The 21629-nt window shown below is 40.1% G+C and overlaps 1 long non-coding RNA gene and 1 other non-coding gene across 2 annotated transcripts; both read left to right on the forward strand.

The window, feature by feature from the left end:
• Positions 1-506: 506 nt before the first annotated feature.
• On the forward strand, positions 507-3620 carry LOC128892722 (uncharacterized). The gene is made up of 4 exons (XR_008461157.1): positions 507-585; positions 1355-1487; positions 1584-1680; positions 1780-3620. It is a non-coding gene; the product is annotated as an uncharacterized LOC128892722 (long non-coding RNA).
• LOC128892723 (U6 spliceosomal RNA) lies at positions 3549-3654 on the forward strand. Its single transcript, XR_008461158.1, has one exon. It is a non-coding gene; the product is annotated as a U6 spliceosomal RNA (small nuclear RNA).
• Positions 3655-21629: the final 17975 nt, after the last annotated feature.

Here is a 21629-nt window from a genome sequence, read left to right on the forward strand (position 1 = left end):
ATTCTGAACATAAACGAAACGAACAATGAAAAAAGCAGACAAATGCAAGGCACATTTTCGTAGTCGGCACAAAGAGACCTTTTCAACAACGTATTAATACATATAGGTGCTTCATTTCGATAAACGGTTCACAAATAACCAGCAAGCATAGCGTCTAAAATGCGCAATGTTTTCTGGGACACCCTATTACAGTGCTTTCTAACTTTTTTTTTTATCCACGAACTCCTTTTGACATTTTGGAGAAGCTAACGAACCTCTTTCTCTAGACAACGTTTGCTAACAATAGGTGAATAAATCTTTTTCAGAAACTGGTCTAAATATTTTGAGAAACAATGTGAACGTGCTAATAATTGATGCGATCACCTAATGATCGACACTTGACGCACTTTTGTAATAGTTAAATATCAACGACTTTGTAAATAAAGTCGAAATATATGTAAATATATTTTCGTATCTATGGCTTATTTCTATAGATCTATATTTATATTGACAGGTTTACGACTTCTCGAGGAATATTCTTGGATATATTGCTTCGCCTCAATATTAAAAGAAGTTGATTGAATCTTCTGAGTTCTGGAGACGAATGTAAGTATTAATTCATTGATTCTCTTTTTCTTATTAATCATTCCTCGCGATGATGAGACGTGATAAATTCAGTTCAAGACTGTCTGAATCAAAGCCACTTAACCGAATCGCACGAATCTAAACGTTATCCGTAATTGACAGAAGTGTCGATTACTCACGTTCAATAGTCGTTTCCAAATTGAGGTAGTTTAATCGAGCAACTCGGTATTTTTAAGTTTATCGATTCGTCCCCTCGAGAACGATGAAAATATTCGTTGAAGTTAAACGAAAGAGATATATTATTTTCGACTCACTTTTTACCGAGGATGACAGGAAATTCATTAGTAAACGTTACACGAAGTATATTAAATATTCCGTTCGGCTCGCAAAAACTAAAAATGTTTCACCTTCAAAGAAATATTTGCGGAGGGAACAATATGCGCATTGAATTTATTCAAATATTCGCTGGGTTGCTTTGTTAGAGTATTCGTGTTAGAGTATCCATTATAGATGATAGAAATACATCCAAGTCTTTTGTAACTGTAACTTTGAACGCGTTTTATTTTACCGATTATTGGAAACTACATAATCAAACATTTATTGTGATATTTATTTTTGTAACTTCACCGAAATTCAAGTATTTTATACAAATTCATTTCATTTGACATTTAACTTACCATATTAATTTTTTTAGTTCTTCAATAAAAAGCACTGTCACCCATATATAGATTCCGTTAATATTGTTTAGTTATGAAATTAAAAATTCTATTTCTAATAATTCTCGTTGTAGAATCGAAAACATTATTCGAAACATTTCTCGTTGTGGAATCTGTAATATACGACCGACAGTGGAAATGCATTTAGTCTATTATTTCACGAGGTGACGTCAGGAAATGCACGCATTGATTTGCATATTACGGAGAGTAGGTTAAACGAGAAGAAAAATGGATGTCGATAAACGAAATAAAATTGTAATTTAAAAGTTTAAGGACAGTTCTATTAGTCGTGCTCGTTTGTAGGAAACATACGATGTCTCTCAACGAAGGAAATGAGTGCGATAAAAATCAATTGAGAAGGTGAAAATCGTTCCAGGAGACCATTAAGATTCATTATGAGGTGAATTTTATGCGCCGTTTACGTGCAAAGTATTGAGTATACGACAAGGACATTACACCTTATTCGTAGAAAATTTTCTTGTTTTTATTTTTGGTACAGCAAAGGTATGAATGGAATACCTTCATTCGAATCAAAAATTGTCTATTGTATAGTTGCTACCTGACAAACGATATCATGTTTAGACGATATCTTTCTACCACCTGTCCTGCAAGATAACTGACCTAACTTCTCAAGAAGAATAATCACGTACTGCATGAGGTTCAATATACTGCAATATTTGCTATAGAGTTTATATAGCACTGCGACCTACAATGGGTTCTAGTGTGTTTTGTTTTTTTATTCCTGGTCGATATAATAAATTACGTGATGCCTGAGACTGTTTCATATTCTCATGAATGTAACAAGCACTTCATATTCTCGAATTTCAAATAACTCGCTTCGAAGTTCCAGTTTTACTTCCTGTGACATTTAGTTAATTAAAATTTTTAGTGCAAATACACATGTCAACGCTAGACGCGGTCCGAAAAACCTCGTCTTTTAAAACTCTCTTCTCATTCTCTCATCATTTTACAGTATAACGTACACTGTCCCTCAAAATTATGTTGATATTTTCTTAACTCTAGTAACTATCTAAAAAAGTTACGAAATCCAACGAAATCATCCAAATGAAATCAAACGAAATTTTATGTATTCCATTTTCTCCCAAAATCAAAATATATTTGATCAATAATTCATTACATATTACAAGTAATTATATCTTTAGGCTATTAATTACTTTATTGTTCACGTTTTAATATCATTCCACACCTTTTTTTAATAATTACCATGAGTGTTTTCGAAACCTTTCGACGATAAAGGAATATAATCCAGGGTAAACACATACATTTCTAGTTATTTCACGAATTTAAATAATCAAACTACCCAACGAAGCTATTGTTCACCAAACTTGGTACAACATTTTCCACTTAAAATCACGTAACGAAAACTTATATACACAGATTCGTTAAAAATGGTAAGTGTTCGCATACTTTTGACCGGCAGTGTACGTATCCGCGGCTGTCTACTTAAAAATTGAAAAGTCGAGAGTCGGGGGGTCGAGGGATCATCGGTCCGGAGCTGCCAGACTAGAAAAAGGGTTGCAGACTCCGCAACCAGCCGCGGTGGGAAGACGGTAACTTCGTTAACCAATTGGCCGCGATACAAGTCAAGACACTCGGATCCTCCCCCGCATCCGTGGAAGCGATTTTCCGTAAGTGGTGGTCGCCTGAACGCCGAAATCTCCATTCTAGGGTAACTACGTCGGTTGGTTAATCACCGTGCGGTATAATCAGCGGCCTGGCACCGCGATTATGTTACGGCTGTAAAGTGCATAATGCATCGCGTCGATGCAGAAATTGTTTTCGGCGTTGCGCATCCGAATGCGCGGCCGGCCGCGTAGTTGATATCAATTAAGAGCGTGCCCCTCCGCGAAAGGGGCGACGACAGACCAGGGGGCGGGAGGCTAGGAAGGGAGGGAAGGGAAGGGTAGACGGGGGTTTCGACCAGAATCGGTGCGCCAGAATTCGGTAAATTATTTAACAAAATTACCGTAGCGTACGTTAGTTGCGCTAATGGCATCGGTTTGCGCTCCGTCGAAAGTTCTACGAGTGTCGTTTAGTTCGCGGTTTGGCAGGGACCCGTGTGTATTTTACCGTCTCCCGCATGGAAACGCTCGATAACAGCGGCCCTGGTACCCCGACGAATGGGAAGTCTTTACAAAGCGACTGACACGGATAATGAACGACTCGATTGACAACACGTTGATGCCTACTTTGCACCTCGAAACGTTTACCCGTAACCCGCCACGCGGGATCGATAGGAAAATAGTCGTACTGCATCGGCGGTGCATATACTAAAATTGGAACGACACAGAGAAGATTAGCGTGGTCCCTGCGCGAGGATGACACGCAAAACCGTGGAGCGTTTCACATTTCTACGAAAAACGGTATTATACATATAGGTGACAAGGATTTTCACTGAGGAATAAATAAATTAATGAAAGTAAGGCGTCGAAGAAAATTAATTTGGATAGGATTGGTGAATTCTAAAGAGGTCGGGAAAATAAGCACTAAATTTTAGCCTCGTAGCAATTTTCACGGATATTAGTCTGCCAGTTAATGTGATAAAGAAAACTTTGTACCTACGTTAAGAAGATTTATTAGTGTAATGACTATTGCAAATGGTTTCACACTTAAGCCCTAAATGCCCTCGGTTTCAAATTTAATACCGGATTTTTAAATCGAATTGAAAAAACTTCAGCTGTCAAAATTGTTCAAATAATAAATGCATTGATATCTTTTTAAATTTAATTAGGAAAATCAGGCTTCTGAGGGTTAAAATAAAAGGAAAGAAAAGGAAAAAAGGAAATAGTCGCGCACTGGCGAAGTTAATTAATCCCTACGGTTGCTTCGCTGTTCGACTAAGTCATCCAATGGTACGATCACGGATGGAGAACCCACGATCTTGGTTACTCGATAAATCCTCGCCACGAGATCGGTTCTTACACGGTGGGGTATCCTGAGACCTCTCCGACGGAAAGGAGAAATTATCGGCAAAGGGATAAGGGCTCCGGGCAGCCCCCCGGTTATCGAAAGGGAATGGTGTCCTGGGAGATGATTGCGATAAAACATGTCGCGGTTGGCGATCCGTGACTTAACGTAGCCTCGATTGAATCAGCAGAAAGTTGCACGGCCGAGGGAGAGAGTAATTGCCACGCTCGCGGCGTGCACCCAACAAGTATTTCCACGGGAGTTATATAAGCTACGAAATTGATGTCTCGTTCCAGCGAGATCTCGGTAATTGCATCGGATATCGCGCTGCGAGCTGTTTAAGCGCGGAACCTTTATCTCTACACTTTTGATAGCCGCGAACCACCGTTAACGGGTCGTGGGGATAAAACTGAATAGCGTCGGGGAGTCGTTTCGAACGATATAATTAAGTCTCGAAAGTTCGTAGTCGAAACGTGCCGCGGGATCGAAACAAGGGCGACTCTCCGGTGTTGGTTACCTCGAGCGTCGTGGACGGACATGGAGAACCCTATCGGAGGAGTTCGAAAAAGGTAACCGTATCATCGCGAAACAACGAGAGAGAGATGAAATCGATAGACACGTCCCTGAACGACGTCAGTGCGAAGATGAGAGAACACGCTACCCTACAGTTTCATCCCCCTCGCGTCCATCGATGACAGAATCATCGAGTCGACACGGTGACCCGGCAAGGACGGAGAAAAGAACCGACGAATAAGTGAACGGGGGAAAATATTAGCTTGGCAAGAAATTAATGTCGGTTTTCGAACTTTCGAACGTTGACGCTTGGTTTTGGAATAACAGCTCACTTTATTCCATTTACGTTCCAATATCATCTTACAGTGCAGATGTCGCGCTGCATGTTGATAGGTACGCTTTTCTTTTTTTACTGTTAATTTGTGCTCACCTTCGAGTTATTTACTTCGCAATGCATACTAAGTTCGTGTAATATTCATATGTGAATATAAACTGGGTCATAAAGCTGCAACTGCGGTGCATTCGGAGAAGAATGCGTAAATGAACGCGCGATCCAGCGTTGGCTAAAAAAATTTGGAAGTCGAAGATGATCTCGGACACCCTTCTCACGTCGACGACGACCAATTGAAGGTACTGGTCGAAGCTGATCCACGAACAACGGTTCGACAACTCGCACAGGAGTCGGGTGTCTGGCAGCCAACAATTATTGACCACCTGAGACAGCTAGGGAAGTCAAAGAAGCTCGAAAAATGGGTGCCGCGTGAGAAAACCGACATTATTTTCCTAACAACCTAATACAATACCGATGGCGCGGCAAACAAGGCCAGCGATACGGCCCTGGACCGGGGGTCCAGAGGCAGTAAACCCCCTCCCCCACTGTTGGTGAAATATCATCCCACCCAGCAGTCCTCCTTTTTCCGTCCAGCGTATCTGGATCCACGGTATCGATCGCGAATCGTCAGCGATCAGCTGAAACTCCCGACGTCGGAACGCTCCGAAATCGGAGTCGTATGGATCCAACGGATTCGAACGCGTGGAAATTCACGTACGCACAGTTACACCCCAAAATCTGATCGATCCATCCGCGGTACAAGTATCCACAGCCCCGCCTCCCCCGTGCCTCCCTTTTGTCACGTCACTAGCATCCCCCGCAGGTCTTCATCGTAGAAAAGCGAGTTGACGGTCAGCCGCGGAGCACGCGAGTCTCGCTCCGAACGGTTACCGAAAATCCACCGGTTTCACGCCTTAGCCGTTGGAAAACCAGTCACCACGTATACACACGTCCCTGCTGCACTTTCCCGCGGGACGATAGATCGATGAACGATCATCCCCCGACAGCCGCACGCGGCAGGTGGGAAACATATGTCCGCGCGGCGGATTCGATTGGTCTTACCGGTGATGCCTAGGAGAATCCAGCACACGAGGCACAGGACGTAGTAGTTGACGTAAGAGGATCTCCTCATGATGACGAAGACGTTGACGACGACGACGACGACGACGACGGGAACGACGACGCGGTTGCCTTCGACGGAATGTCCACTGACATCTCAGAGAGAGGGACGAGCACACCGAGAGCACGGTGCACCTTCTCACTCCCGGTCCACCGTCATCACGTTGTTCACCCTCCTTTTTGGCACGGTGCTACCAGACCTCGTGCATAGCACCTCTCTCACACCGGAGTGTCCCCTACCTCGCCACCTGCTGTCGCGCACGTTTCAATCGGAGACACACCACCCGATTCAGGTGTCGGTCACTGGTCACATTATCCTCCCTTTCGGCGATGACAACTTTTATCTTTCTCTCGGTCCCGTTCACCGAGTACTACGTGTCTCGGGAACGTTCCTCCCTGACGTGCGCCGCGCGTTACCAACGGCGTGGTGTCTCGGCCACTATCCCTGACGACTGACAGCTACCGTCCACGCAAAGGAAAAAAAAAAAACACCGGACGCGTATGCAACACCGCGACCAAGTTCACCAAAAGGGGTACCACAGCGACGTCGCGTGGTTTTGGCCCCTGTCCACCCGACGGATACCTTCGACGCGGCTAACTACGACCGAGTTTTGCGTACGGGTCGTCTGCGGTTCGTCGTCCCGGGCGAAGCTCTGAAACCGCCGGGCCTCCAGTGGCACTGCCCGCGCCCGCCCGGGGATTCCGCGCAGGCGTGCTCTTTCTCCTCTACTCTGCCGATCAGTCAGCCTCCTCCTTCCTCCAGGCATCCGTGCTCTCGCTCCGTCTTTCTCCCGTTCTTACCCCTTTCTCTGTCTCGGTCTTCTTCCACGGTTACTACTACTACCCGCTCCTACTACTACCCCTGTCGCACCCGTTGTCGGTGTCGTTGTCGTTGTCGTCGTCACCACTACCCTCCAACGCTGCTGCTGCTTCTGCTGCTGCTGCTGCTGCTGCTGGATGCTCACGGTGTTACTACCACCGACGTCGCGGTTGCTGCTGCTGCTGCTGCCGTTGGTTGCTTTAGCGTCTTGTACGAGGCGTCTCTTGCTCTTTCAACCCGCGACGTCTTTCGACCACATCCCCTGTACAAATTTTACGCTTTCTTACGATGTTAACCTTCGTGTCCCCTGTCCGGGTTTCGTGGCTGGATAGCTCCTCGCGAACGCGACAGACCCAAAGGCATCTTGTTGGTCTTCATCTATTATAAATAACTTCGTCGTACACGCGACAAAGCCCCATCCGTGTACCAACGTTCGGCCGAGCTTCGATGGAGAGGGCTTTCCGCGATTGGTACGTTGGCTGAAATAGACATTTTTGTAGACGTAGTGTATTTGTAACCATTGTTACAAATCTTTTGGTATTGAACGGCCATCTGAAGAAGTTAGCAACGGTGTACGCTGTCTTTGTGTTTGATACGTTACGTTTTGCTTTGACTGGAAGTCATGGAGTTCGTAAACGTAAACGTACAGAACCGTTCGATCTCGATTAAATATAATGGAAAAATCAAAAACCACGACAGACATACAGAAGATTCTCTGTTTGGTTGTTTTTGAAAGCGGAAAACGTCGAAGCATTGCTCCTAGAATATTATTAAGAATATTATTAATTTCCTTTGTCATAGTGGTGATAATAGTAAAGCGTTACGGTATGAGTAGTAAGAGAAATATAAACGAGAATTAACAAGACACTACAACCTTCTAAAATATACGTTTAATGGTATATATGAGTAGTGAAAATCGTTTGAGTTTAGAGGAAATTGGTTCACTTAATTACAAAATTAAGATTTTGCTGAATAATGGCTAACCAAACGAACAGAGAAATGGTCTAGTGATGAGTAGTAGTGTGCATGCGAGTCTCAGGTGTCATCTATGTGTACGTGGGAAGTATAGCGTAGCATAATCTGATTGGTCTCGGTTGGAGCGCGCCGCAGTGAAAGGGTTAAATCCATATGACGTTAAACTCATGTATAAAACGAATGGTGCAATAAAGTAAAATTTCGCTAAAAATATAGTTTTGCGTAAAAACGAACGTTTGAAAATCAAAGGACTACGATATTAAAATAATCAGTAGTGGATCGTTCATAGAAAACAGACGCATTGTTATAAGAATTTAGAATATATATCACCGTAAAAATTTTAAGATACGGGATCGCATCGAGGCTGAAAGAACTTTCCAGATTCCCAATTTTATTAGTTTTAACATTCTAATTTAGTTAGCTAACTCTGTTATCGAGGAGCTGGAGTTAATAAGTTTAAATAAAGTTGAACTTTCCTCCAATATTCTCCGATATGTGGATGACATACTTCTTACCATTCCAAAAGCCAAGATAGATTGCACCTTGAATATTCTTCATTCCTTCGTTCCTAGAATCCAGTTCGCAGTGGGAATTGAATCACAGAGATATATGAATTTTTTAGACGTTCAAACGTATTAAAGTGAGAATAAGTTCTGATTTATCGCAATCTTCTCAAATTAATAAACACTATAATTTCACTTTAAACTGGCCATATAAAACGATAAACAGCTCACAATAGCAACCAACTCGAATCATCCTTATTTATTTCCACCTTCGAGTTCTTTCTCAAATTTATTTCACTTTATTTAGCCGTGCGGCGAAAAAACTTGCGCACCACTGCCAGTAACGTCTCGCAGACTTTTTGCTCTTTCCATCCGCGACGTTTTTCGACCATCCACTGTACAACTTTTACGCTTCCTACGATGTTAACCTTCGTGCTCCGTGTCAGGGTTCGGCCGAGAGTGGATTCCTGGACTTGAAAGCGCCGAGAAGAACGTAAAGGAATTTTTGTTGATTTTCCATGGAAGACCTGGGAGGTCTGTGGGGTGATGGCGGTGGATAGTAGCGGATTTGTAAATTTGCGGTTCGTCGATTGACGAGGAGTGGTTTAATTAGCCCAGGCGGTCACGAGTCGGAACGTATTCGACGCGATTGGAATCGACGGGTCCAGTCTCGCTTCTTCCACGGGACTTTTAATCAGCTTTCGCTTTGGCTCGGTCTCCTTCGCTGTTTACGATTCTTAATTCTGCCGTCTGATTACTGTTCCAGGCGCTTTTAATACCGTCGAGCGCTTTCGTTGCTTGTCGCTCGACGACGACTTCCATTCGCCTCCGAAAAGTCCGCAATCTCCTTCGTTTATTCGTGGACTCGCGCTGCTCACTCTCTTTCGTATCGTCTTAAGGGGTCTGGTTTGAAGTCAAAAAGGAATCGATTTGTTTTTCTCCTGCCTTTTTGCGCTTTCGTAAAGTTTCAAGTTTTAAGGACATCGCGGCCGAAAGGATCGCTATGAAATTCGCGATGTTACGGTGCTTCGAAATGCGCTTTCTGTGTCACCGCTGCTGCGAGAGTTTTGTATGTGCGAGTTGCCGTTTTCTTTTTTTTTTTTCATCCGTGCATGTTAAAAATTGACGATGATAGTCCAGTTTAATGTAGAAACGAAAAAGGTATATTGTATATATGCTTGACTGCGGATGTTTGTGCAGAATTCATATTTTCACGGATACATAAAGAGAATCGGAATTTGAATGAAAGTGTGTTTTATCTTATAAACAATATAACATACGTATATATTATTGTTAATATTTTTTAGGTTTCAGTGTTTGTGCACATTCTCATGGATTTCCCAATATTTCAATTTGGCGTAGATGCAATGAACGTCCGCAGGGTATTGACAAGAAATAAAATAAAAATAATATTTTACTTTTAGAACTGTTTATTTACAAAATCACAAACGACACAGTTTCAGTGATTCGAGTCGTAGATCGCTGTTACACGTAGAGAGACGCTTTATTTTAAAATCAAACGTACTGCCGACTCGTGCAAGATTAAAGCCACCAAGTTGGTAATGGATGTAGTTTTAGCGTCCAACTGTGCACGCAGGTAAAAATAAAAAATTATAGTAAATATGTAAATAGCGACAAAGTTAGCGTGAAGATATTACCTAATCGATAGGAGGTAAATGGATACTTAAAATTAGTAACATGGATTTGATGATAGAATTCGGATAAAATAAATGTAGAAATTAACATCGTAAATTTAACGATATAATTTAGATAAAGTTGGTACCATTGATTTTGGAAATGGAATTAAAATGAAGTGAATATTAAAATTAAGAATATAAATTTGATAACAAGGATTCAAATAAAATAAAATTTAAATGAAATAAATATTCAGATTACCAACATTGATTTTATAATGGAATTAAAATGAAGCGAATATTATAATTAAGAATATAAATTTGATAACAAGGATTCAAATAAAGTAAATGTTGAAATAAACAACATAGGAAGAAAATTAATAGACAGAAAAAGAACGTAGCATTTTTTTCCTCTCTTTCTCGAAGTTTCAAAAGTCCTGAAGATAGTAAAGACATTACGTTGAAAGGATTATGATGAAATTCAAAAAATTAATAATGTTAAAGAACTTTGAACAAAACTCTTCATATACTTTAACATTCTACGTCAAACTTTAAGGGGTCCGTCTAGTTTGAAGATAAGAAGGAATTGACCTTTTCGTCACACTTTATGAAAATTTCAAGTCTCAAAAATATTCGCACATTTATAGGTCAGGGTGTCGGCAACCATCGACTTTTTAGCTTACTTAAATTACATTTCATTGAATAATATTTTTAATTCAATTTACATTCAGATTGATTTTTAATCCAATTACATCACTCTTGCTGGTATATATTTTGTTTTCTTATGTTTGTCATTTCAGTGTTTATAAACAATAGTTACAATACTGGTTAACCTGGATTTCTATTAAATTTCTACCCAGTTCATACTCCATATTCTTACTCTCTAACGTACAATCTTTATTTTTGTTCCTAACCCTCACTCTATAGTCATACCACTAATAAATAATATCTCATTATTTTACAATTTTACTATCTGCAGCTCCGCCCAATTTTCCTCGGAAAACAAGTTTCATTTATTCACGAATTCACTGCAAAACGTTCTATTCGAACAGAATTTGAAAACGAGCCCATCCCGAGGATCCAATCGTCGCACACTGTAAAGCTTGTAACAAAGAATAGAAATTTACATACAATTCCATGTCTCGCAAGCCCCATCGTTAAGTTAAATTAACAAAAAAGAAAGTCACCTTGCTTTTCTCCTTAGCGCGGTTCTCCTACATCATTTTTCTCCCCAGAACTATTCCGATTCGATTAGCAAAAGTTGACGTTTCCTCTCCACTCTTGGCCTACAACCGTGCTATAAAAATCGATATCGCTGACCCGTCAAATGAGAATATATTAAGTTTGCATTAGGGAAGCTCGGGATTGCGATTGGATGGCGGGATCGTCGGGAATTCTATTTTTCCGAAAAATATCGTGCGTCTCCGCCAGAGAGAGAGAGACTGGTATTTTTATCATTCGTTGATTATCTGGCGGGCGACCTTTGCGACAGAGGGGGTGGGTGTGGAGGTAGGTGGAGGGCGTAATGAACCCTCCTCAGGATTGTTTCGACCTATTTCCGTCATACCGCTCTGTCGCTTTCTCCTTCTTTCGTTCTCTTTCGTTTCTCGTGATTACCGTTCGCTTTGCCTCTGTTATTTTCCCTCTGTCGTCTTTCGGGTCGCTTACGATTATTGCATTTTTCTTTTTTTTTTTTTTTCTACTTCTTCCATCGGCCCTGGATAGCGTGTTCCTCGGTCGTAGATTTTCCGTGGTTCCCGCGACGTTAATCTTATTCAACGAGAACCGGATCGGCCGACGGAATTAGATACCTCGCTGACGGAATTAATTGATCTTCATCGATTAGAATTCGAGGGTACGTGCGATTAAGTCGGCCGTGATTAATGGCCCCTCTCTTTCTGGGAACAGAACTTGAATTAATTTCCACGTAATAAAAATCGGGCCATCGTTTCCTCCGTTTCTTCTTTTATTTTTATCGGCGATCGCACGCGAAAACTGGCGCGACTTCGTTCCTTCTCTTTTTGTTTTTATTTTTATTAGGTCTATCGGAAAGTTCAGTCGCTTTGACGGGTGCAATGCCTGACTCGATCGCGATAACAGAGGAAACTTTTAATCTAGCCATGAAAACCCGTTTCTGACTTTTTCGCTGATTCATCGTGTACGGCATAAATTTTTTATTAATTTGTCCACTTCTATCGAGATCCGTGAACCTTTTCTCGAATAATTGTTCTTAACGAAATTTGCGATGAGAGCTCTGTTTACTGCGAACCAAGCAATAATATTTGCGCGTGATATTGTTATTAGATCGTGGAGTTAACGCTTGCTTAATAAAATAATCATGTTGTTATACAACCACGAATACATAAAATACGAGATCCAATTACGACACGTAGAAATTTAATAGTGGTATACTATTTGGTACTCTGTTATAATTACTAATACGTTTAATAATTACGTATCATTATTACAAAATTTTCATCTCTCTTTTCCAGTTTGATTTAGTTTCCTTTTTCCTTGTAATTTGTTACACGCGTTACAATAATATTAGTTTGATTACTATTTGGTTGTTGAATAATATTCTGAAATTGTTGCATAATTACCTCTCTAATTAATACTATACGTACACAAACATTCATATTAATATGAACGATAAAACAGTGTCATTCAACTGAAATGCAACAAATCTTGGAAAAACATCATATAAGAGATTCCTTATGATAATTAGCGAAGGATATCCGTAAAATTACTTCGTAACTGTTATTTTTAATCAAAGATGAAGCATCGTAGCACCGTTTCGAATCGCAGGAACTGTTGGAAAATAACTGCGTTGGTCGTAAAGATATGTTTCTCTCATCTCGTTCCCCACAATAACGAGCTGTTTTCCGTTAAATTAATAACCAGCGGTGAAAAGTGGAACTTACCGGCACATCAAGCAGAAGACTGTATTGTTTAACAGGAACTTCCACGCCAATAGCGACAAACCCAGAGCTGCATAAGAAAAAGACAATTGTATTCTGTGTACAGTGGGACGGAAGACTCGATTATGAACTGTTAAAAGACGGTGGAGCCATTAATCCTGAACGGTATTGTCAACAATTGGAGAAACTAAGTACACCGCTTAAGGATAAAAAGCCAGCGCTCAAAGAAGGAATTAACGCAGGTTAACTGGAAAGGAATTGCCTTCTATAATGACAAGACTCGACCACGCGCATCAGTCACGACCGGAAAAGGACCTTCATGATTTGCGTTGGAAACTAATTTGTCATCCACTGTACTACCCTGACCCCCGAGCCCATCATCTGCTTTGGTCGGCGCAAAGTTCTCCAAGTAATAAAAAATTCAGTAGATAAGAGGAAGTCGCAGGCGCCAGCCTCCAACTATTATCAATTAAGAAGGGCCAGGAATAAAATATTTCTTGTTCCTATTTATCGAGTTCAAAAGGTCTAACAATTTTTGTATTTCGGCTTATTGTTGCTGCCCTTCCTCAGGAATGACAATTCTGTATCGAAGTGGATAAATGAAATTTGAAAAAATCTAAGGGGTGGTTGGTAATTGACAAAGTACAAGCTCAACTGTTTATCATATTGAAAACAGACAAATTTATCCTATTGAATAATAAATTTATAATTGCGTTAATTATTCTTTGATATGCGTTCACGAAATGCGAAAGAGAATTATTTGTCAGAATTTCTGGAAAGTTTAAAAACCTTTTATGTTTACGTTTTGCTGTTTGATTCAGGACTTCGTCATTTTATGTCTTCATTTCCTTTAGTTGTTTATTTCCAATTAAAGAGCACAGTGCTTCATTCAGAAAGAATAAATGAACTGTTTGATGAATACGTACAAAGTCGTCAACAACAGTAGAAATAACATCGTTAATTGCACTCTGAGGTATATAATTTTACTCGTCACAGGAAATATTTTTTAAATGCGAAAAATATTTAACGCTTTCTCTGCACCATTTCCCGATCCGTTTTTTGAGGTGCAAATAAACGCTTTTGTTATTACCCTCCAGAATATTAAAGAGAGGTCAGGTCGATATCGCGGCTAGTACCGAACAATTTTTCTAGGACAGAATAGTTTCTAAATTTTCTTTGCAACAAGTTCTGTTACATCAATTTTAGTTGCAATATTCCCTGTAAATGAGGTTTGTAGGTTTTAAAACTCCCGATGAGAAAAATGTTGTCGAGATTTTGAATCGACCTACTCTTCACGTCCTATAAACGTAGCACTAACCATTTTTCCGTGACACGTTGTGTTTTTCTGATCGTTTTATCGTGCATTATCGTTTGCAAACCCATTACTGCTGTAATTTTTATGTGAGTTTAAACACGTTGACTACAAAGGTGACATTTATGACGCTGAACGCTATGTTATAAATTAATTAACAGAGATATCTGTCATTGTCCAAAATAAGGCATATTGCGTTAATGCAAAAATTATTTAACTCATTTTGTATAATGCTCTTTGTCCCTTTCTTCGAGATACCTTTATACTCACCTCTATAGTATTAAAGACAAGTCTGTGGGTACCTTGGTTAATATCAACAATTTTTACATGACAAAATACCTTTTAAATTTAATATTCCACAAGCTTAGTAACACGCATTTCGCTGTAGAAGCAACAGTAAACCATCATACTTTATAATTCCTCCTTCTTTGTTGACGTCGTGAAACAGGCTCCGCTGTAGGATCCGTCCATCACCTTTTACGAAACCACTGTTGTTGTAATTTACATACGAGTTTAAACACAGTGACTACAAAGGCGGCAGTCACGAAATCCGCAAAAAGATTTAATTAGCAACAAACAATGGCTGGATCATCCAGCATTTCTCGGTATGGCTAATATAATGGTAGAAAAATGAAATACTTCAACGTTTCTCGATGTTACGACGGTAGGTCGTGAAATACCAAAAGTCCAGGAGGGTTCTGCTGTTTAATCACGAAGAGTATCGCGGCTGCAATCGCGTCGAAAACGCGGTTTGCGGGGATACGCAGAAGTCGGGGACGAACATCGTTAGATCCGCGAAAAGGTAGAGTTAATCTACGACGGCGGTGATAACGGTACAGCGCAAAAAGAATCCGAGCATTTTTCACGAATAATTACAATTCAGCCGACGGAGATGAAAGAGGTGTAAAATTTCGCCGAGGTACAAAAGATTGCGGATCGCTTGAAAGGCCGCGACGAACAACGGGGCGAAAGAGGAAGAGGATAAAAAAATGAAGGGGTGTCCGGGGCGACGACAATGAAAGTGAAGAAGAAAGTTTAAAGGAATGGGGTTGGCAGACTCTCCTCTTTTTTTTCTATTTTTCTTTTTTTTTTTTTTTTGGACCTAATGGGGCCCGGCGCTCTTGTCAGTCGGATTAACATCAGCCCTTGGATCCACCGTCGTTTCTATAGAAGGGCGGATGTTTATCTTTCGCGTAAGAACATTTTCGGGGGCAGCTCGCGCTCGGATGAGTTAACAACGAGGAGTATGTACAGAGCGTTCCGTAACTGGCGGTACAAGCGAGCAGGGGCTGATTTTACGTAAAAAAATTGAATCGAAAATGTAGAATAAAATTATTTCATGTGACGCTTTATTTCCGAAATAGAGTAAGTTTGGAAATTTGTCGAAGTAGTTGTGCTCTCCTTATTAAATTGCATCGAACGTTTTCTAATATGTCGTTGTGTAATTTTAATTGTTCAACGCTCGTCGTGTGAACAAATGCGTCATGTGAACAAATTTTATTCTACAATTGCGACTCAATCGTTCACGTAGAATCACCTCCTGGTTTCTTGTACCATCAGTTACGGGACACCCTGTAGAATTATCTCCGAACAAAAGCTGACGATCCACCCCGATTGAAGAAAAATTCCAACGTGGAAAGAGCGGAAAGGAGAAGCTTCAAACGGGGCACGCGCGTTCGCGGTAAGCGCTGGCGCGCATTGTACTTGTCCTCTGCGTTCGCTTAAATACGATGACGATGTTTGAAATAAAATTGCCGGCGACGAGCAATTAACGCGCTACCTACGTTTCGCGGTGTAACGAGTGGAATGTAATACAACGTTGCATATTTCATTCTCGCGAGAATACGCGTCAGCCGTTGCTCGACGGAAGACGTTTTAAAATACGTTTCGCCGAGCAAAGGGTGGCGGGAGAGAGAGAGAGAGAGGAAAAAATGAAACGAAACGAACAGGAGAGAAAGGGAAGTACTTCTTTCACGAGGAAATATGAGCCCGTAGCAGTACGGTCTTCTGAGAATAAGGTTAACGCCGTAAAGGACACACAATTTGTCCGCGACAAAAAAGAAAATCCGGGCTTACTGGGAGAAAAACCGAGTAAAGGGAAGCGCTCGAAACGCTGAACTCGAGTAATATTTGTCATAATTAAACCAGAGACTAAATAAACCTCCGACAGGGGGAGTGATATTAGCCCGCGGGAGCCCAGTCTCTATCTCTGTCTCTCGCCTCTGTTTGCTTTTGAGAAAAACCTTTCAGCGTAACCCGACTTGCGCAGACAATGCGCAACCAAGGGAACCCACACGAGAGAAGGAACCGGCTGCAAGATATCAGATCAATGGGAAAACTTGTGTCGTTTTTCTCGTACGGTCTTTGCGCTCTTGTAACGGGAGCAAATAATAGATTCCGTATAAATAAAATGCGGTTCTGTCCGTTTGTCTGTTTGTTGTCGTGTAATGGGAAAGTGGTTGAAGCAATTGTGATAAAACACGGAGCGCGGTCCGACTTACAATCTGAACGAAATCCTTACCAGAAGGAGAACTCGGAGAGCGTATGATGGTACCGTTTCTCTTGCAGCAAGAATGAACGGGACAAAATTTGTTGCATGTTACGTTTACGAGATACTTTGTCGTATAAACATTTTCGCTATAGTCGGTAGCAACCGAGATATCAACCCGAGATGTTTTTAATGCCCCGGAGGGTGAGTTTCAAAAGTTCTTTGTATTTTGAAAAGAAGAACGCAAAAATGTGTACGAGTTCCAGACAGTATTTCTTATCTTGAACAATGACAGTGACTCTGTTAATTAATTCATGATATACCATTGCCCACTGTTATCTATAACATGTTACAGATTTCCATTTCATGAATGTCACTCATGTTTAAAATTCGCGTTTAAAATCACATACACACAAAATCACATATAAACAAAAATAATGTTTCTGCAAACGATAACGAATGATAAAAACGATCGGAGTAGCGCAAAGTGTCACGAGAAAATAGCTGGTGGTATCGTGATAAAACTTGAAACGCAATTCGATTACAATCTCTGCAAAATGATAAAATTCTTAGCACGAGAAACCATAAAACGTAGAATACCTCGTTTATAGTGAATCTCGCACAAAAATTCACATTGTTGAACTTGTCACAGATTAAATTTAGAAAGTATTATGTCCTACGGAAATTTTTGATAGAATCAGTAGTAGCCGAGATATCGACCGACCTCTCGTTTATGCCCTGGAGGACTAGTAACAAGACCGTTTATTTGCGCCACAAAAAATAAAAGGGGAAACGGTGTGCAGAAAGCGTTAAATAATCATTGCATTGGAACAACATTTCCTGTTCTGGGCAACGTTAGATAACTCAGCATTCAATTTACGATGTAATTTCTACTTTTGTTTACGACTTTTTACGTGCTTAACAAGCAGCTAATTTATTACTTTTAATTAGTCCTTTAATTGAAAATAAACAACTCGAGAAAATAAAGAAATAAAATGACGAAGTCGTGAATCAAACAGCAAAACGTTGACATGAAAGGTTTCTTAACTTTCAGGAAATTGTGACAATTAATTATCCTTTGTACTTTGTGAACCCATATCACCGACTAATTAACGCAGTTATCAATTTATTATTCAATACGATAATAAATGTTGCTTCAAATATCATATCATTAAAAATAATTACCATTCTTGAAGAAGGCCAGTAACATTAGTCGAAATACAGAAATTCTTAGACCGAATTTGAACTCCATAACTAGGAAGAAGTAATATATTCCAGGACCTTCTTAATTGAAAATAGTTGGAGGCTGTGCCTGCGACTTCCTGTTGCCTACTGAATTTTTGATCAGTTTGAAAACTTTGCGAAAGCAGATGATAGCCTCGAATCAGGAGAAAATACTGGATGACAATATTTTATTCGAATAAAACATGACGAACATAATCAATCTAGAGCTCTTTATCTGTGGCGCTTCTTCTTCTAAACAATAAAATTTTTACTTGTTCATTGTGAAGTATTTTAAGTAGTAACTGGTAAAAAAATTATTTATATTAGGTTGAACCTAATCCACGAACTTCTGGTTCACTGCTCGTTCACAATTCGTTATTCAAAGTGCTTCACTAAGCATCAAGTTCCGAACGCAAATCATGAAGTCCCTTTTCGTGCTGCGATTGCTGTGCGTGGTCGAGTCTTGTCATGATAGAAGGTATTTCCTCCCCCGTTAACCTCTGTTAATCCCTTCTCGGAGCACTGGCCTTTCATCCTTAAGCGGTGTGCTTAGTTTCTCCAATTGTTGACAATACCGTTCAGGATTAATGGCTTCACCGTCTTTTAACAGTTCATAATCGACTCTTCCGCTCCACTGTGCACAGAACGTAATTGTTTTTTATGCAGCTTTATCTTTGTTCCCGCCGGTGTCGAAGTTCCTGGTAAACAATACGGTCTTCTGCTCGATGTAATCCGCTTTTCAATTTCTTTTACGACGAATAAGAAGAGACAAACAAATTGTTACGATTGACTTTGATCTTTTTCAATAGCTCTTACGACTCAAAGCGGTGCTCCGATGCTCTACAAGACTTTTACTGATGGCTACAACAACGACGTAAATGTACTGCCATTCTTCACACGTTATCGTGGAAAACCTTTTAATGGATATTTGGAGCATGATTCATTTCGTAACTTCCAATCAGCAAATCGAAATTTCGCGAATCATCTTTGCATTTGCAGATGTGTACGTGTATCATTAATCACTGGATTTCTTCGCTTTTCCATTTTCTACGAAGAAGTATTGGAAAGTTGCAAGGTTTTTGCTTGCTGTGATGTTATCGGAATACATGGTAAACTTAGGGGATTATTTTTGTTTGTTACTGACTTAACGATCGTTGAAAATGAAATCGTAAGCTTTCGATCTCTGACAAGTCTTTGTCAAATGACCTGGTTTATGTTGTTCTTTCCTATTTGCACACTTTTCTGTTATAAAAAAAAAAAACAATATAATTTTTAAGATCATCAATGCATCAAATATATAGAAAATGTTCGTTATCGGTGTCAATCATTCCACGAGTTTCATCATTCTGCTGCGCCAGCATTTCCCATGTATTAGAAATTTTGACAAGATAATATTCATATTTTTTAAAAGGTTAGCTAAATCCTTTCCATGTATTGGATACCTTTTATTCCAAACGAACAATTTTTCTTTGTATCTTATTAGAACCGGTAAATGCAAATAATATAGAGGTATCCTATATCTTTGTTGCGGAGTGCAATTTTGCCAGTGAAACAACCGCGACCCGGAAAAACAGCGTGTCGCTGACGAAGCAGGAAAAATGGCGCGTGTAAACGAGGCGGCGAGCGTCCATAGTTTGCGTTAAATTATCGGCCATTAGCGGGACCGAGTGTTTGCGCACGTTTCGATGGCCGACGCAATTTTTCACGAGTTTACGCGCGAAGATTACAGTATAATAAAATAATTCCTCGTTTCAAGATCAAGAAACGGGGCCAGCTGATTATCTTGAATGGAGGGCGAGTAGCGAAGAAATTCTTTGAACTCGTCGAATCAAAGAGTTTCCTTGCCTTGCATTTTAAGAAAATTTGTTTCTTATTCTTTTGTCTTTTAAGAAGTTGTTTGCAGAATTGTTATTAAAATTTCTAAAGAAAATGTGATTATAAACGTAGGGACAATGGGTGGTGCAGGTGTTTTTCGAGCATGGTAGATATATTGAAAGTGGCAAGAATGCACCTTTTGAGACTTTGCTGAAAATAAAATTGCGTAGTGAAGATAGGAGTGTAGGAGTAAGGAAACAATGTAGGAAGTACGTTGAAAGAATAAATGGATCTAGATTCCAAAATAGAAAGGAAAATTGCATAATCATAGTAATTATATCTACGTATCACTTTAAACATGTTTTACGAAGGAGTTGACAATATTTTATTACATACAATATTTTTAAATTAAATACTTTTTGGAGCTATTCAACTGAGAAATTTTTACGGAAAAACATTATCTCGACTAGCTTATAAAAAACATTTTATTCAAGTTTAGTACTAAAATCAACTGAAAACGTGAAGTGCTTGTTTTCAATGATCAAAAATGTATTGACTTTTTATCGAAATTCGATATTTACATTTCAATATTTGCCATTTCGATCATTTTCAGTTTACAATGTTTATCCTAGTTCAGCGATCATCACACTTGTACGGAATAAGAAAATATTTGAAATTGTTGTCTCTATGGTCTCCCGAGGGGTGATTGTAGTCCCACCAGCAGACGATGTTTTTTTGCAGTCCATATTTCAACGAGTCTGGCAAACAGACGTTATTTGTATTGTAAACGTTAAAAATGCCTGCAACATAAATCAGGTTTTGTGTCGAAACAGTTGAAATGCATGGTTTTGCTTCGAATCGTTATGAATTCGGACAGAAATTCAATGCCTTTATTCAAAACAAATAAAACTAATGCGGAAAACTTTAAAGCTCGATGCCACCTTGATAAAAGTTACAAGCCAATTCTTTTCAATCATGTGCATGCCATCAAAGTTGTGGAATTTTTAAGGATTTGACACGATTCGCTTGGAAGTAATATCGCTGCTTGCAAAACCGTCCCTGGGGAAATCGCTCCATAGCATTTGAAAGCTGAGCCTTCAAACTCCGGAACCGATTTCTTTTTTAGACGTTTGTGCGGTTATTTTTCGCAAAGTTACAAAATTGCGCGGCTCGCTTCTTTTCAAGTGATTCGAAACGGTCCTCCATTTTGTTGCCGAGTGCACGACTCGGGAATGTCTGAAGAGGATTCGTATTCAATGTTTGATTATTATTATTATTATTATTATTATTATTGTTGTTACAGATTAAAAGTGTGCTTGACAATTACAGTAATTGTAAGAGAATAACGATAAGCAAAATTGAATGAAAGTGGACTTAAAGCCACAGTAGGTTTCAAAGCTTTTAATTAACACAGTACCATGAGAAAATTGACGGAACTTGTAAGTCCCGCCACTTTTTTCCTCGATAATAAACTGGAATCCAACGTTTCAACTCGATACATTTTCGGAAAAAATGTGATAATTTTGATCGAATCAGAGGGACGCGATTGTGTTTCCTCAGCTGTCGAGGGTTCGGGGTCGATGGGTCGTCCGGGCCGAAGAAACATAAACAACGGTGGGGGACGATTCGGTTTCTGGAATCCCGTGCCAAGCGTCTCCCCCGAGGCGAGTAGTTACCGTACACGAATCCTTCGGCTTCCTGTGGGGACGCGGAACGAACGACCCGCGGATTTGTTTGACGCCAGACTGCAAACATTTCGGGAAAAATGG

The sequence above is a fragment of the Hylaeus anthracinus genome, unplaced genomic scaffold (genome assembly GCF_026225885.1).
Source record: "Hylaeus anthracinus isolate JK02 unplaced genomic scaffold, UHH_iyHylAnth1.0_haploid 15402, whole genome shotgun sequence".
NCBI lineage: Eukaryota > Metazoa > Arthropoda > Insecta > Hymenoptera > Colletidae > Hylaeus > Hylaeus anthracinus.